Genomic DNA, 15,806 nt, shown 5'->3' with positions numbered 1-15,806 from the left:
ACGAGGCCTTGCGTCAAAAAGAAAGCAGAGTCAGGTGTACCGTTTGGTGACCGAGAATGACCTCGACATTGTAGCGATACAAGAGACTAAAGTAGATGGTGAAGCAGAGACTGCGAACATGGTGCGGCGTTTCACGTCAGTCTTTGATACCGTGCTTAGTCATGCTGTAGGAACATCGGCGGGCTGTTGCCTACTGCTGCGCCGTAGCTTGTGCCTATCGAGACGGGTAATAATTTGTTGTGAGGAGCGATTGATTGTCTATGATTTCCTTCGTGAGAATAAGGAGTGGCGTATTATTTGTGTGTATGCACCCAATAATGTAAAAGACAGGCGCTCCTTTTTTGAGCATGTTCGCCAATTCTGCGAATGCCACAAGCTAGTCATTATTATCGGCGACTTCAACTGCGTACTATCTGCAACAGATAAAGCTAGCAGGAGGAATTTGAATGCTACAAGCACCAAAGCTCTTCGAGAAATAGTAAGCGATTTCTGCATTGAAGATGTAGGAAAATGTTTAAAAGGTGCACGTGCTGTACAATTAACTTATCTCCAAGGATCGACCCATGCCCGACTAGACAGAGCGTACGTACCTCTGGATATTTTACCATTTTGTCAGCAGTACCACGTTATTCTGGTCTGCTTCAGAGATCACTGCCTGGTTAAGTTTACTACTGCTAATCAGGCGGAAACGCGAAATACATTTCATTGGGAGCTATGGAAATTGAATAGCAAGCTGCTCATTGACAATGTCTTTGTGAAGGAAGCAATTGCAATACTTAAGACACTCAATATGAAGAGTAAATTGCTTATGGGGGAAAGATGGGAGTTCGTTACAAATCATAATAAAATTAAAGCACTAGAACGATCCACGCCGTCGCTAGAGAGGCAAGCGCTCAAGAAAACAGACTGCGTTCGAACCTTCAGATGCTTATCAATAAAAAAACTCGCAGGCCTGGCGAATTCATCAAGGACATCAAGACTGAAACGCAAGCTAGAATTTATCGATATCGAGCGATACCGCGGTGCTTTAGTTCGAGCAAGAGCTGAGAGGCTGATAAGTGGGGAAACGCCGACGAAAAGAGCATTGGGTGCGGAAAAGTGGCATGCGCAAAAGAAGCAAATAATAGAAATTGAACGCGAAGGCGTAATCCCTAAAGAAACAGACTAAATAGTAAAAACGTTTTCGGAGTACTATAGTGCATTGTTCGCTAAAAGCGTGGTTGACATGGAACTTTTCAAAAGCAAGTTTCTTGCCTTGATAGCACGACTGGGCAATGAAACGGAAGAACGTATGCAGCCGCCTATCACGGTTGACGAGGTGAACTGGGCGATAGAGAGCATGAGATTTGGAAAGTCGCCGGGCCCGGATGGCCTTGGTGCTTCGTTTTATAAAGCATTCAAGAACGCCCTATCACCGATTCTGGCGAACATATACAATGAAGCTCACGAAACAAAGTTTCTACCCGCGTTCTTCACTACAGCGCACACGATACTAGTACCTGGCACTGACGATCGCGTAAAATTGCGCAACGTAGCTGCTTATCGGCCTATCAGCTTAACTGATATTGATTATAAAATTTTCATCAAAGTGTTAGCTCAAATACTATAAACTGTAATAACAGCAATATTAGGGTCACACTAGACATGTGGCATCAAATGACGTTCGATTAAAACGAATACAGGTATCGCCCGTTCTATCCTGGAATGCTGTGATGTGACAGGCGCTGGAGTTGCCATGCTACAGAGAGATTTCGAAAAAACTTTTGATAGGGTTCCCCATGACGTTATTTTGCGTGTGCTTCACCATGTCAATGTAGACCATGTCATTAGAGATGTAGTCGCAATGGTGTACGACTCATGCACTAGGCAGTTAATAATGAATAAAGTGGTCAGTGAGCGTATACCAGTGCGACGATCCCTGCGTCACGGGTGTCCTCTTTCGGCGTTACTTTTGTTGAATGTTTTTGCCAGTGCATTATAAAGAGCGAGCAGATACGTGGTTTTAAATTAGAAGAAGTAGATGTGCGTTTGTTGGCCTACGCCGATGATATTGCCACATTTTGTACAGACTAAAAAAGCTTTCTGCATGTTGCTAAAACGATCAAGTCCTTTTGTATTGCAAGTGGAAGCGCTGTGAACTGGGAAAAGTGTCTCGGGCTCTGGCACGGTCAATGGCCGTCTACCCCAGACACTTTCGCCAACTTAAGGTTTGTTACCACTTCTGTTAAGTATTTGGGAGTACCGCTGGGCAATTATATTGACAGTGAACCACAGTGGCATGATGAAATCGATAAATTACGAAAAATGCCAATAACTGGAACGGCTGGACCCTGTCAGTCTTTGCTAAAGCCACATGGATGAAAGAACTTTATTGTTTGTCCGGCAGATTAACGGCCCGGGCTCAGGTCTCCCATGTCGGGACGTGAAGGCCTTGCCTCTCCGCCGCTTCACGGGCCTGCTGGACTGCCCAGAGTTGGTCGGCGAGCTTGGAGCTGCGCAGAGCGGCTTCCCACCTCGCCGAGAGAGCATCGGGATTAATACGTTTGGCTTTAGCCTCGCATTCCCAGAGCATATGCTTAAGCGTAGCTGTGTCTGTCTGGCAGACCTTACAGATGCTGGTGTTATAGATCTCGGGGTATATTCGGTGATATAACAGTGGATTAGGGTAAGTGTTCGTTTGCAGCTGTCTCCAGGTAACCGCTTGAGCTCTGCATAGATTGCCACGAGGCGGAGGGTAGCATCGCCGGGCCAAGTAGAAGGTCTTGGTCAGTTCGTTGTATCCCGTAAGTCGATCCCGGTCCGCGAACTCTTCGACAAGGCCAGCTCCTCCCGCACGGGTTGTTGCGTCGCGTGCGGCGGAGTGCACTGCCTCGTTAAGGTTGGGGAAGTGCGGGCAGACTTCGCCCATATGGGCGGGAAACCAGATCAAGGTAGCCTGAGAAACATGGCCGGCATTCGCGAGTATACGAAGGGCTTCGATCGAAATCCTACCCTTAGCGAAATTCCGTACAGCTGTGCGCGAGTCACTGAGTACAGTATGAGTTTCAGCGTCAGTTATGGCCAGAGCAATGGCCATTTCTTCAGCTACCTCCGGGTGTCGGGTCTTGACACTAGCTGCGTGCGTTGTTGTTTTCTCTGTGTTGATCACGACGATCGCGAACCCTCGTCCGTCCGGATAGCACGCGGCGTCAGTGAAACGCGCGTTCTTATCGGTACAGTATGCTTTCAATAGAAGTGTAGCTCTGGCTTTTCTGCGACCTGGGTTGTAAATCGGGTTCATGTTTCTTGGCACCGGGGTGACTTGTATCTTCTCTCTTATCCCCTTAGGTATGTCCGCCTTGTCACCGTGCTGTAGTATGCAACTTATTTTATTGCGATAGCAATTATATGGACAGTCTCGGCTGATTTTTGCCGTCGCCGCCGTCATGCACCGTATATTTATATGTCTGTATATATATATATATATATATATATATATATATATATCAAAGCCACAAAGAAAAATAATTCACAAAAACTTTCCGACGCGCGGAATCGAACGGGCGACCTCCCGCTTTCCAGCGCGCGGCATTGACGGTTAGGCCACGAACAGCTCCTTCTGTCATCCAGCTAACGGCGAGCTATTTATATACACCACTTACATCAGCATGCTTTCTGAGTTACCACATAGATGGCGCGATGTCCACGCGTGGCGCGCTTTAAAGATCGTCGCCCCGTTCCTGCTAACGCCGTTGCTCTTCGCCTACAGGGCGTGGTCGCCTTCGTGCGCTTATCTCGAGGAATGAAGGGGGCGGCTCGCGGGGGGGGGGGGGGGGGGTTGTATGTCTTGTGCTTTCGCCGCGATGTCTGCGCTGAAGTAGCGTCCGAAGGTCGCTTCGACGCTGCAGCGGCCGCGTTTGCGAAAGGTGCGCGCTGTTCAAACAGAAATAAGTAACCACTGGGACAGTTAGTTCGCGCTCGTCCTGTGTGTACCTGTTCGTTAGTTTCGTGCGTCCAGCTTTATGTTTGAGCAGTGCGCTTCCAGTGTCGAGCTGTGACGCATAATAGTTCGCGCTGGTACTGTGTGCGTTCTTTTCGTGCGTCCTTTGGGCTCGAGCGACGCGCTGGCAATTTCGAGCTGCTTTCCGTTCTTCGCGTTACATTCCAATTTATTGCTATCGCATTCATTGCTTCGCCGTTGCGGCGAAACTGTGACTTTTTTTTTTCATACGTAAACTGCGGTATGTCATGAAAGTGATTCATTGTTCAAAAATGAATGTCCAAAAGCTCCATCGCATATTCTCAGTGTTTATTAGGAGCTACCCATGGCAATGAGCTAGCAGAACAAATTTGTTTATGCGCTTCCGTAATAGTGGGATTGGTTTAAGCCATTTGTACTTGCGTCAAGTAGTCAATCGTTTTATGTCCTTAAGGGATGTAGAACACCGCTTCCTGCGGACAATGGGCCAGCTGCGTTTAACTCAGGCCTTACCTGATTTCGCTGTTTCGGCAGAACATATGCACGGAAGCATTCGCGGTTTCCTCAAAGAAGTTATGTCTGCGCACTTTTTATTGCGATAGCAATTATATGGACAGTCTCACCGTCGCCGTCGCCGTCATGTCCTTCCGGTATAAAGTCCAAATTTATAAGATCCCCCGGCGCACTGTATGTTCTACCGCGGGTAAAAGCGCGCGAGCGGGGGCGACGATCGCGGCGGAAGCAGAGATCAAACGAGCCGGTCCATTTCTGTCGGAGGGTGCATGCGATAACATCACCCTGCTCAGGAGGCCTGCCGTCGAAGCAGACAGGAAACACCCCGCCCGTCTTTAACGACCATGAAAAATGACGCGAGGTGGCGGGTCGAGGGGGGGAGGCGGGGGGGGGCGGCGTGGTTGTCGCGCGAGCAGCCACATTGGACTTTGAATCTAAGGGCGCGCTCGCGATCGCTGGCGCGCGCACTATCTCGAAAGCTGTCACAGCGGGCGGCTCGTATACCTTTCTACGTGCTGCGCTCTCAACGCGAAGTGACTATGCGGAGAGCATCTCTCCCTGGAGCGGCCGTATTCTCTTACACCAGCGTTGTGTAGTTACGCGAGTTCGGATACAAAACAGTTAGCCGGCAGCCTCACTTCGTGTAACACTACAATTTGTTGCTATCGCATTCATTGCTTCGCCCTTGCGGTGAAACTGTGACTTTTTGTTTACTCGTTTTTCGTTGAGTTCTTTAGGTGATGTAAGTAGGAAAAAGTTACACACAGACCTGTGTGAAATGGTGCTGCCTATGCTACTGTATAGAACTCAGTACAGTACGACAAAGGGAAAAGGTGTTCTAAAGCGTGTAAAAGGGATACCTGTGCCACCAGGTGTTAAGACTTCCTTCTTTTGCTTACACACTGGCACGCTGACGGTGAAGACCTGGATAGCCGAAAGGGAATTTTTTATACCGGGCAGTACAGTGTGAAATATGTAAAAGGAATCAAACAATTGATCACGTGTTTTAGAATGCTGGGATGCAGTGTTTCTGTGGGATATTTTACAGAGAACACTTAAAAAAGAATTTCCCCTGCACCCCCAAGGAATCAGGTTTTTGGCCATAGACAGTGAAGCTGGCCTACCCTATGACTTGATTATGCTCTTTGTACTGCACAGTGTCTTGAGATGTCGTATGCGAGTGCGAAATGTGGAAGTTGGCGCAAGAGGGGCAAGTGAATACTTTAAGGAAAGCCTTCAAAGATTTGTGGAAGAGCAGAAATATCAATCCAATGTACCGGAATGGTTGCCGCTGTTAGAATTGTTGTTGATTCAGCGCTATTTGTAGTAACACGTTCTCTAAGACCACAGAACGTTTTTAACTTTTCACCCTTTGTTATATTGTTCCATTGTTAACCCATCTGTATGTACTGAAAAAGGAAAAAAAAAAAGGCTGGCTGGTCTATGGCTATGATTCTCGCTTAGGGTGCGAAAGGTCCGGGGTTCAGCTCCCGGACGATCCTTTCACATTTTTCTTTTCTCTGTCGGGCCGGATGCAGACCATCCACTCTCACTATTTTTTGCATTCATCCTATTTTTTGTCTGCCAAGATAGCATGAATGAGTAAACGTGCCGCTTTGCCAGACATACGTTGAATCGTTGGTCTAGGGTACAAACTCCTGCGTTTTATGTAATTGAGTGGTTATCGAGGGTGGAACCCTTGACAGTGCTCAAGTTATTTTAAAATTGATGTCCGTCCAGTAGGACTGACACCATTTTTTGTCATTTCCTCTATGTGCTTGATGATGTAATTCGTGTCTGGAAACAGGCAATAAAGCTAAAAAAATCTCATTGGTCCAGAGGTATGATCCTCGCATCGGGTGAGACAGGTCCCGGGTTTAAATCCCGGACGAGCCCTTCAACATTTTTTTTCTCTGTTGTGCCGCATGTGGACCATCTATATTAACATTTATTTTGCATTCGTCCTATTTTCTGTCTGCCAAGATAGCAGGAATGAGTAAACGTGCCGCTTTGCTCGAGGTAGGTTGGCTCGTTGGTCTAGGGGTATGGTTCTCGCTTAGGGTGCGAGAGGTCCCGGGTTCAAATCCCGGACGAGCCCTTGAACTTTCTTTTTCTCTGTCGTGCCACATGTGTACCATCCATTCTCACTAATATTTTCCATTCATCCTATTTGCTGTCTGCCAAGATAGGAGGAATGAGTAAACGTGCCGCTCTGCCTGAGACACGTTGCCTCGTTGGTCTTGGGGTATGTTTCACCTTAAGTACAAGATTGCTCTGTGAAACGCGTTGAGCGCCGATCGCTTACTGAGGTCATAAGTTAAGGATAAGTTTCGTTTGTAAATACGGCCTTAGTGGGTCGTCCTCTTTGGCGTCTCCTGAAAGGACGCCGCTCGCGCTGAGATTCCGGGCTTTGCCGTGACCGTCGCCATTGCGTATTGTTGCTGAGTGCCGTCAAATAAACACCTTTACCCTCTGTTTACAGAGACATGTTGACTCTCTTTAGGAAAGTCGTGGGATGTTTAACTGTCTTTAAAGAGGCACGCTAGCTCTCTCTTGGAAAGTCGTGCGTCCCGCGACTTCCCTACAGAGAGTCAACGTGACTCTCTAAAGAGAGTTATACATGTGAGAGTCACATGTGTAGCAAAAAAGGATCAAAGGACACCTTTTTTTTCTTAGAGTGAATGGTAACCGGGGCGAAGGGCGTACAATGAAAGGCCTCTCCGTGCTACATTCTGGGAAATACAGGCTTCTGGAGATTCACTTTCGTCGACACAAGTTCCCGCACGTGTCCTTCGCACGAGAAACATAGCAAAGCAAGCGATGGCTGTAATACATAATTGCCCGAAAAGTGCGTCCTCGGGCTCCCCCTCTACAAAATTTGCGAAGAGTGCCCAACGGAAGGTCCTTTCGTTCCGGTGCAGGGACAACGGTTCAGTTCCATTTCAACTCCGACATAACCCATCAATGCGGCTAATGTTAGTTTACACTGCCTACAGGAGAACAGCGCGGATATGCGCAGAAAAGCTACTAGCGGGCTACTGTTCATGTCGCAAGCTTATACACGCAAGAAAAGTTTTTAAAAAATCCAGAGACGCACATCTGAAACAATGAGTCCTTCCATTTTACGCACCAGTGTAATCAAAAGAGACCGGCAAGCCTCCTCGCTTCGGCTAACATGTTAATGTAACCAGGCTGCATCGACTGCAGTACTGCATTAAAGGCACATCCGACTCTAAAATAATAGCATGCTAGTGTAATATTAGACAGCATGTGTGGTAGAAATAGGGAATGGGTCAAGGACTCGCTTCCTTGTTATTAGACACAACTTAATTAAGCCAATAAACAACGAAGCCAAGGGAGGCATAGGGGAGCATTATTTGTAGTTTTCAACTGAAATGTAGTAATAATGGCATAAATGGAAAGGAATTAAAGTGAATGAAAAAACAACTTACCCACGGTAGGCACCGAACCTACAACCTTCGGATCACGCGTAGGATGCTCCACCAATTGAGCTACAGCGGCGGTCGTTTTACCGTCCATTTTATTGGGTATTTTTGTGTATTGGGTATTTCTGGCGCTGGCCAGTACTCCCAGGATCACGCACACAAAAATACTCAATAAAGTGGATGGGAAAACCAAGGAGTCCAGCCGTCGAAGTTGACATCATGGACACGTTAGGGGATCTCGAGGAATGAATGTCGGCGAGTAAAAAGAGAAACGCATTGGCTACAGAGGCATCTGTTATGGTTTCGTTGTCAGTATAGCTGCCTCGTGAGTAGCGCGAAGATTATTCCGCTCGTTCTAATGGAGAAATGCTCACGCCCTGAAGAACCGTGAGATCGGTCCTGGCTGTGTAACCCTGTTGCATTTTTATTGCAATATAAATTATATGGGCACACTCGGCTGGTTTGTGCCGTCGCCGTCATGGCCCGTATATGCATCTGAGTGTATATATATATATATATATATATATATATATATATATATATATATATATATATATATATATATATATATATATATATTGTAAAGGCGTTTATTGACGGCGGGATTGACGGCGACGGTGCACAACGACGACAGTCGATGGAGCGCAGGCTCGCAGACTCTCACGAGCACGAGGGGCGTGCTCTCCGAGAAGAGACGAAGAGGGCGACCCACTAGAAGGCGCTCCAGAGGACGACCCATTACAGCGTTCCAATGCTTCTCTACAATTACCCCGGGTACGAAAAGGGAGCCGCCCGGCGACCTAACAGCTTGTCACTATGAGCTGGTCGTAGTATGCCTTGAGGCGCTCCACGTTGACAATGTCGCGCCCTCGACGACGCATGTCTGAAGATGGTTCGACGGGTTCGATCAAGAAGTTGACTGGGCATGTGCGCTCGACGACACGGTAGGGGCCTTCGTATTTCGGCAGCAGTTTTGAAAAGAGGCCACTTGCAGTGGTAGGGACCTAGAGCCATACGAGTGCTCCAGGGAGGAACGTGGGCTCAGAAGTGGTGGTGCCATCCCGAATGCTCTTCTGCAGTTCTTGTTCGTGCATCGTAAATGTCTTGAAAAGCTCGCGACACTCCTCAGCAAGCCTGGCTGTGTCAGAAATAGGCGCACACTCCGATGGATCCGGCTTGTATGGAAGTATCGTGTCGATGGTGTGCGACGGGTGCCTTCCGTACAGTAAGAAGAAGGGTGAGAAACCAGTAGTGCTCTGAGGGGCTGTGTTATAGGCGTAGGTGACGAAGGGCAGAATCGCATCCCAATTGGTGTGATCGGCGGCGACGTACATTGAGAGCATGTCACCGAGCGTGCTGTTAAAGCGTTCGGTTAGGCCATTCGTCTGCGGGTGGTAAGCAGTAGTTTTGCGGGGAACAGCATGGCACTCTTTGAGAATGGCTTCCACGACTTCCGACAAGAAGACACGGCCTCGATCGCTGAGAAGCTCTTGGGGTGGACCGTGACGCAGTATGAATCGGTGCAGAAGGAAGCAGGCAACATCGGGCGCTGTAGCCGCTGGGAGGGCGGCGGTTTCGACGTATCGCGTTAGATGGTCAACAGCGACGATGGCCCAGTGGTTACCAGCCGAAGTCAGATGAAGTCGTCCGTAAAAATCAACGCCCACGCGCCCAAACGGACGGTTAGGACAAGGTAATGGTTGTAGACCTGCTGGCGACACGTGCGTTGCAGGTTTTCGGCGTTGGCAATCGAGGCAGGAGCGAACAAACTTCTGCACACTCTAAGAAAAAAGAGAGTCAAAAGAGGGCCATGGAACCGTGACTCTCTTCGGGTGTCCATCTGACCCCTTTTGGAAGGTACAGGCAGAGAAAACGAGTTCGCATTTGGGAAGGAGTCACTGGACCCTCCTGAAGCGCGTTTCGATTGGCTTCGGTATACGGAAGAGCCGCCGTATACGCCATACATATCGCACGCTCGCCCTTTGGCGCCGTTGTGGCGCCTTGCTCGGCCACGAAGACGGGGTTGGTGCCGAGGTGGCGCGCCGCTCTCCTCTCTGAACCAAGTGTGAGGAATGTGCAGGAGCATTGTCGTGATGGATGCGCCACTTTCCTGCTGACCACAACTCAGGTCTCTTGCGCCGCACAGCATCACGTAGGCGACGGAGGACATCCCTGTTGTACTCTTTGGTGATTGTTTGACCCTGTGGTGCCTACTCGTGGTGTACCACACCGCGGGAGTCAAAGAAAGCACTCAGCATCACTTTGACATTGCTGCGCACTTGGCGGGCCTTCTTTGGTCTTGGTGACGTGGAATGCTTCCACCGTGACGACTGGGATCTGGTTTCCTGGTCGTGCCCGTACACCCAAGACTCGTCAACAGTGATAATGGTGTTCATGAAGTTAGGGTCACTGCTTGTGAAATCCAGCATGTCCTGTGAGACTTCAACACGAAGTTGCTTTTGCTCCACCGTGAGCAGTTTCGGCACGAATTTCGCCGCAACTCTCTTCATGGCCAAATCTTCGGTCATAACGGAATCTGCAGAGAAAGTGCTGATGCCCACCTCTTCCGCAATTTCCCGGATAGTCACACGACGGTCCCGCATCACCACAGCGTTCACTTCGGCAATGACCTGGTCATTTAGGCATGTTGATGGCCGACCGGAGCGTGGCTCGCTCTCCACCGATGTGCGGCCGTCTTTAAACCGGTTGTACCTCTCCTTAATCTGTGTACGGCTCATAGCGTCGTCACCGAAAGCCGTCTTGATCTTCCCAATGGTTTCCACTTGGCTGTCGCCCAGTTTCTGGCAAATTTGATGCAGTAGCGCTGCTCCAGTCGCTCCGCCATTTTCCTTGCAATGAAAAACCGACGAGAGCACTGCGCATGACCTCACTCAAACGCTGCGTCCCAGCGACTGACCATATTGGCAGGCGGGAAAAAATTCACGCATGCGCACGAAGGTTCAAGGTCGGCTGATGCAAGTGCGCTTGTTTCAAATCCATAAGGTGCTCGCAAAAAAAAAAAAGGTCGGATACTTTTCTAACAGACCTCGTGGATATATATATATATATATATATATATATATATATATATAAAAGCAAGTATTTTCCGAAACACGCGATCGGGGATTCGAACGGGTGACCCCTCGCTCCGCAGCGCGCGGCGTTAGACGACTCAGCCACGGGGCATACTTTCTTCCCCTTACTAACGACGAGCTATTTATATACGCCATTTACCGCTGGTTGTACGCAGAGCTCGGAGGCGCTTCAGCGTTTTTTCTTCATCACCAGCGAGACGGCGCAAAGGGCGCGCTTTAAAGGTGGTCGCCCAGCTCGATTTTCACCGAAGTTGCGACGCGCACGCCTCCTACCTGTACCACCAGGGCGTGGCCGCCCGTGCGCACGCGCTTATCTCGTCAGGGGGGCGGTTTGTACGTCTTGTTGTTTCATAGCAAAGTTTGCGTTGAAGTTGCAAAGCGCACGAAAGTCACATCGCTCGCTGCAGCGGCCGCTTTTACGAAAGTAGTGAGTTGCTAGCTAGAAGAACCAAAGTCGGGGCAGTTGGTTGTGTACGAGTATAATCGGCACTTGCAGGGTGCTGCTCAAACACAAAGAAGTAACAACTGTGACAGTTGTTAGTTCGCCCTCATCCTGTCTTCGTTCTTCACGTGATCTTTGAGCTTGACGAGTGCGCTGCAAGTTTCAAGTTGCTTGCCGTTCTTCACGTGACATTCCGATTTGTTGCTGTCGCATTCATTGGATCACCCTCGCGGCGAAACTGTAACTTTTTTTTTTCTTAAAAATTCACCACTGCGTATTCTAACAGCCACTTCACCACTTATAAGGATGCATGCATAGAGTCCCACTTGTCCCAGAGAGAGCTCTTCACCTTTGTACAGTAGTTCACGTGTTTTGCAACGGTGTTTCGCAAATGCGTTGATTCCACTATGCTTGTACGTATAGCGATTTAAAAGAATATACAAGGGAAAAAATGCCAGAAACTTGTGATATTTACGTGACACTACATTAGTAGTAGGAAGCGTAAAGAACTTGAAACCCTTGATGAAAGCCAGAAGATTGGTCCCTTTCTAAGCATAAATAGACTAAATTTATGAGATGCAAAAAAACAGATGATTCTGACAAACAACGACGTGTCAGAGGTTCTAGATCATTATGAGTTCTTATATAATTGGAATATACAGTGATGGCAGCTCTACAAAAGAAATTAGAATACAAAGATGTTAGCCTCAAAAGTAAAATTCGCCTTGTTATCGCCCTGGTTTTTCCTGCAGTGTTGAATTGGTTGGAGTCGTACCCTGCAAGAATATTTAAGAAAACCACTAGATTCTCTTTACCTATGGTGCCGGTGTTGAGTTTTGGAAATCCTCTGGACTGAAAAACGAAGTAATATCTTAGACACAGAAGAGATTAATCCCGAAGCTTCGTTCGAAGTCAAGGTCATGAAACTAAAACCTCCTTATTTTATTCGCGTCATGAGGGCGGCTGGTTCAATGGAGCTAACACTAATCATAGCCAAAATGGAAGCCTACGGAAAACGAGGTCACCCACCTCAGAAACATGCCACGCCGAAAGTTGAGGCCAAGGGGAACCGAGGTTAAGGGACTTCTACTAAATAGATATCAATGGTGGCCATACAAACATTGAGCCAGAGTCGTCAGCGACGCGGTGATGCTCGTAACAACAACAATAACGATTGTGCATGTTTTATTTTGCACCCGCTTGAAACTGACTATACAACCGCAGCAAGGAAGCGCGGTACTACTAAATGAAGCAACATGTACCACAGGCATTGCAGCAGGTAATTAGATGTTACCGAGAAACGAATATTAATTTGTATGCATTTAGCAAGCTTCAATATATGGCTTCTTTAGTAAAACACTGTTGCAGTGTTTAGCGCAGAGCCTTGAGCCACAAACATATAGAAGGAAACAGACGCCTAAGCACTCTTTCGTACAGCTGTTGATATACAAAAAGGTTCGTTTTTCATAAAATTCACTGGTGTCATAATTATAGAACAGTCGCTATGCTGTTCGGTTATAACATAACAGACACGCTCTAAACACGGAGTATAGACATGAACATGAGGTCAAGGATGCTCTATGCACTGCAATCGTAAAGCAAGATACACTAAATTTTGTGCAGATGCCATGCGCACACTATAACTCGCAACACAACTACTTCATTAATTTTATATTTTGCTTCCATGCAATGACACCACTCATCTTGTCCCGAATAATTACGCAGAAGTTCATACCAAATAGTTCCGATGCGATAAGGCTATATACTTCAGAAACATGCGACGCTGAAACTCAGACCAAGGCCGTCGACAAGGTGCAGAGGCTCGTCCTAGCAGATGACTGAGTGTGCAGGGACTCCCAACGTTCACCCTCCCCCAACCTCATCCTAGACAATTAATAATGTTATTCTCTCTCTCTCTCTTGAGGCATCCATGATTATCCCACGAAGGTGCTGTTGCAAAAGTTCTGCCTCTCGACTTCATGCGGCAACTGAAAATTGGTAATTGCGTGGACCATTTCAGTATATTGTCGCATTGTTGTGACCGTGACGACTTGGGCAACCAAGGCGTCAAATAGGGATTTAAATCTTCATAAAGCTAGCTTGTGCCCAGCAAAGAGAGTAACATTACCAGTTCAATGATAGCTGCGAGCACAGTCGCTAAAATCTGACCTGCGCATCTAGTGCTTCATCTACACCTATATTAGTCATGATAGATTCTAACACAATAGCTGGTGATTCGGCTTATTGGAGGTTGTACTCCGTCATTCACCTCGAGCAAGCAATCTCATCAGAACAACCGACAATATTCCAGAAGAATCCGGTAATTCCGGTGCAATCAGGTGCAGCTTGCACCGAGAGATAACAAGTGCAGAAGTTGGAACCAGGTAAGTTTGAAACTCGGTCACAGTGAAGGAGATAAAGCACGCGTGCCCATATTGATGATCAATGCATATTCAGTCAATTAATCAATGCATATTGCAGGATCAATGCATCGGCCGAGAAGAAAAATAAGCTGACTTTCGCTTTCCAGTCATCTTAGACGAATGTATAAGGGACCCTGTGAGTATTTTTTCTTGTTCTTTTTAAGGGCGCTGATAGCGAGATGGTGAGCAAGTAATCAGTCGTAGTAAGTTCCTTTTTTGTCGCAAACACCATTCTTATTTTGAGAAACCCTACGCTAGGCGCATAACGAGATAGGTTTTTGGGAGGGGATAGCGAGAAATGTTTACTTAACATCTACAAGTTTCCACACCAAGCATGTGTAATGAACGGACTTTCTCGCGAACAAGCGACGCTGCTGTGCCGCATAAGAACCGTCTCCGCATACACCCTGGCTTGGTCATTCAAGACTGGGCGATACGCTTCCCCGTTTTGTGCCTTCTGCGGTGACATCGGGGACATTGAACATTTTATTTGGCTTTGCCCGCAGTTTGACGTGGAAAGAGCAGGGATGGTCCGCACCTTGCAAAAAGGTTGTCATAGGCACCGGACATTTGAAGATGTCATTTTTTCTGAAGTGCCCGCGGTAACGAGGAGGAGCGTGCAACGAATTTTGTTGGTCTTCCTGCGAGACACTGGCCTGTTCAACAATTGGTGACATACCCCTACAATTCAGGAGATTCTCAGGCGGAACAACTGCCGGCCATGCAGGCCAGGCTAACCCCGCCTGCTGCAACATCACCACCACCACCACCACCACCCGGGTACGGAAGCTTGTCGTCTCATGTAAAAAAGGAAGAGCATTCTTAAAACATAATAATTCCGTCCGCATATTACTTCAAAAAGTTGTTTTTCGATTCAGCAGCCTTGCTTTATGCAAACAAAACCTATATTTGCCCGGCTAAGGCTGCATGTAAAGTAAACGCTGTTGAATTGCTACAATGCATCTTCTGTTCCGACTGCCAGCTTTGGGGTGAAAGGAAACTCTGAGAACATGAAAGCTTCCCACTACTCGTGCTCGTGGGTTTTTTTTTTTTCCTTCTTTTTTTTCTGAGGATCCACACACATAGAAGTGTATAGTCCGTGGAAGAGAGAGTTTGCTTAGAAAGCGTTTCAGGCAGCGAACCCCTTCATCCTTCTGTGAATGAAAGGGGAATCGCGCTGTAGCTCCAATCATTATTTAATGATGAACACATTGTACACGGAAAGGTGGACGTGCTTCAGACTAAGTTAAATGATAAAACTTCGTGGTTAGCAAGGACCTACATTATTATCGACGATGTCGTAATTTTTTCCGCGGTTGTTGCAGCAGGAGCTTTAGAAAAGGCGAAGGAAAAGTTTCTCTTCCTGCGCCCACGCGAGCGCGCCGAAAGTATGGGCGTGGAAAACCACGTCATCTTCGGTTCCATTGGCGGAGCCGTGCTGCACTCCCACGAAAGACTCCCGCCGCTCACTGATCCGAACTGCGAGATCGCTGTTTATGAGACGAAGGCTGAGGTAAGTATAGCGAAGCGGAAAGTCCTGCAGCTGGATCGATATCTGAAATAGCGACAAACAGCCGAGCGCTACGTGAACAAGCGTCTCTCGTATCTTCAACCGTGGCCTCCGTGATTAACTCGTGCCGTGCTGTTGCACGAGCTAATCGGGGACGCAGGTAACGCAGCATACCGAGAAGGACGTCACCGCCTTCGCTCAGCATCTCAAAAAGCTCCACGGCCATAGCCTTTCTTTTTTGCCAAGAAGTGCTATTTGCGTTCCCTTTTGACAACTACCACATCGCCTTTCGAATTCAGCAGGGATCAAACTGTCCTTACACGCTCCAAAGTCTTTTTTTTTTAAGTGCTTCAGCTTCCCTGCAAAGCGATAATTGGGACCTGTCGCTGCGCAGGTAACGGAAGATGTAAGCCCTGTTT

At 47.8% G+C, this 15,806-nt stretch overlaps 1 non-coding gene across 1 annotated transcript; it reads left to right on the top strand.

The window, feature by feature from the left end:
* The first annotated feature begins 6,497 nt into the window (after window positions 1-6,497).
* Trnap-agg (transfer RNA proline (anticodon AGG)) lies at window positions 6,498-6,569 on the top strand. The gene has a single exon. It is a non-coding gene; the product is annotated as a tRNA-Pro (tRNA).
* The last annotated feature ends 9,237 nt before the right edge of the window (window positions 6,570-15,806 follow it).

This window comes from Rhipicephalus sanguineus, chromosome 1 (assembly GCF_013339695.2).
Source record: "Rhipicephalus sanguineus isolate Rsan-2018 chromosome 1, BIME_Rsan_1.4, whole genome shotgun sequence".
In the NCBI taxonomy this organism is placed as follows: Eukaryota; Metazoa; Arthropoda; class Arachnida; order Ixodida; family Ixodidae; genus Rhipicephalus; species Rhipicephalus sanguineus.
This window is presented reverse-complemented; position numbering and strand designations above follow the sequence as displayed.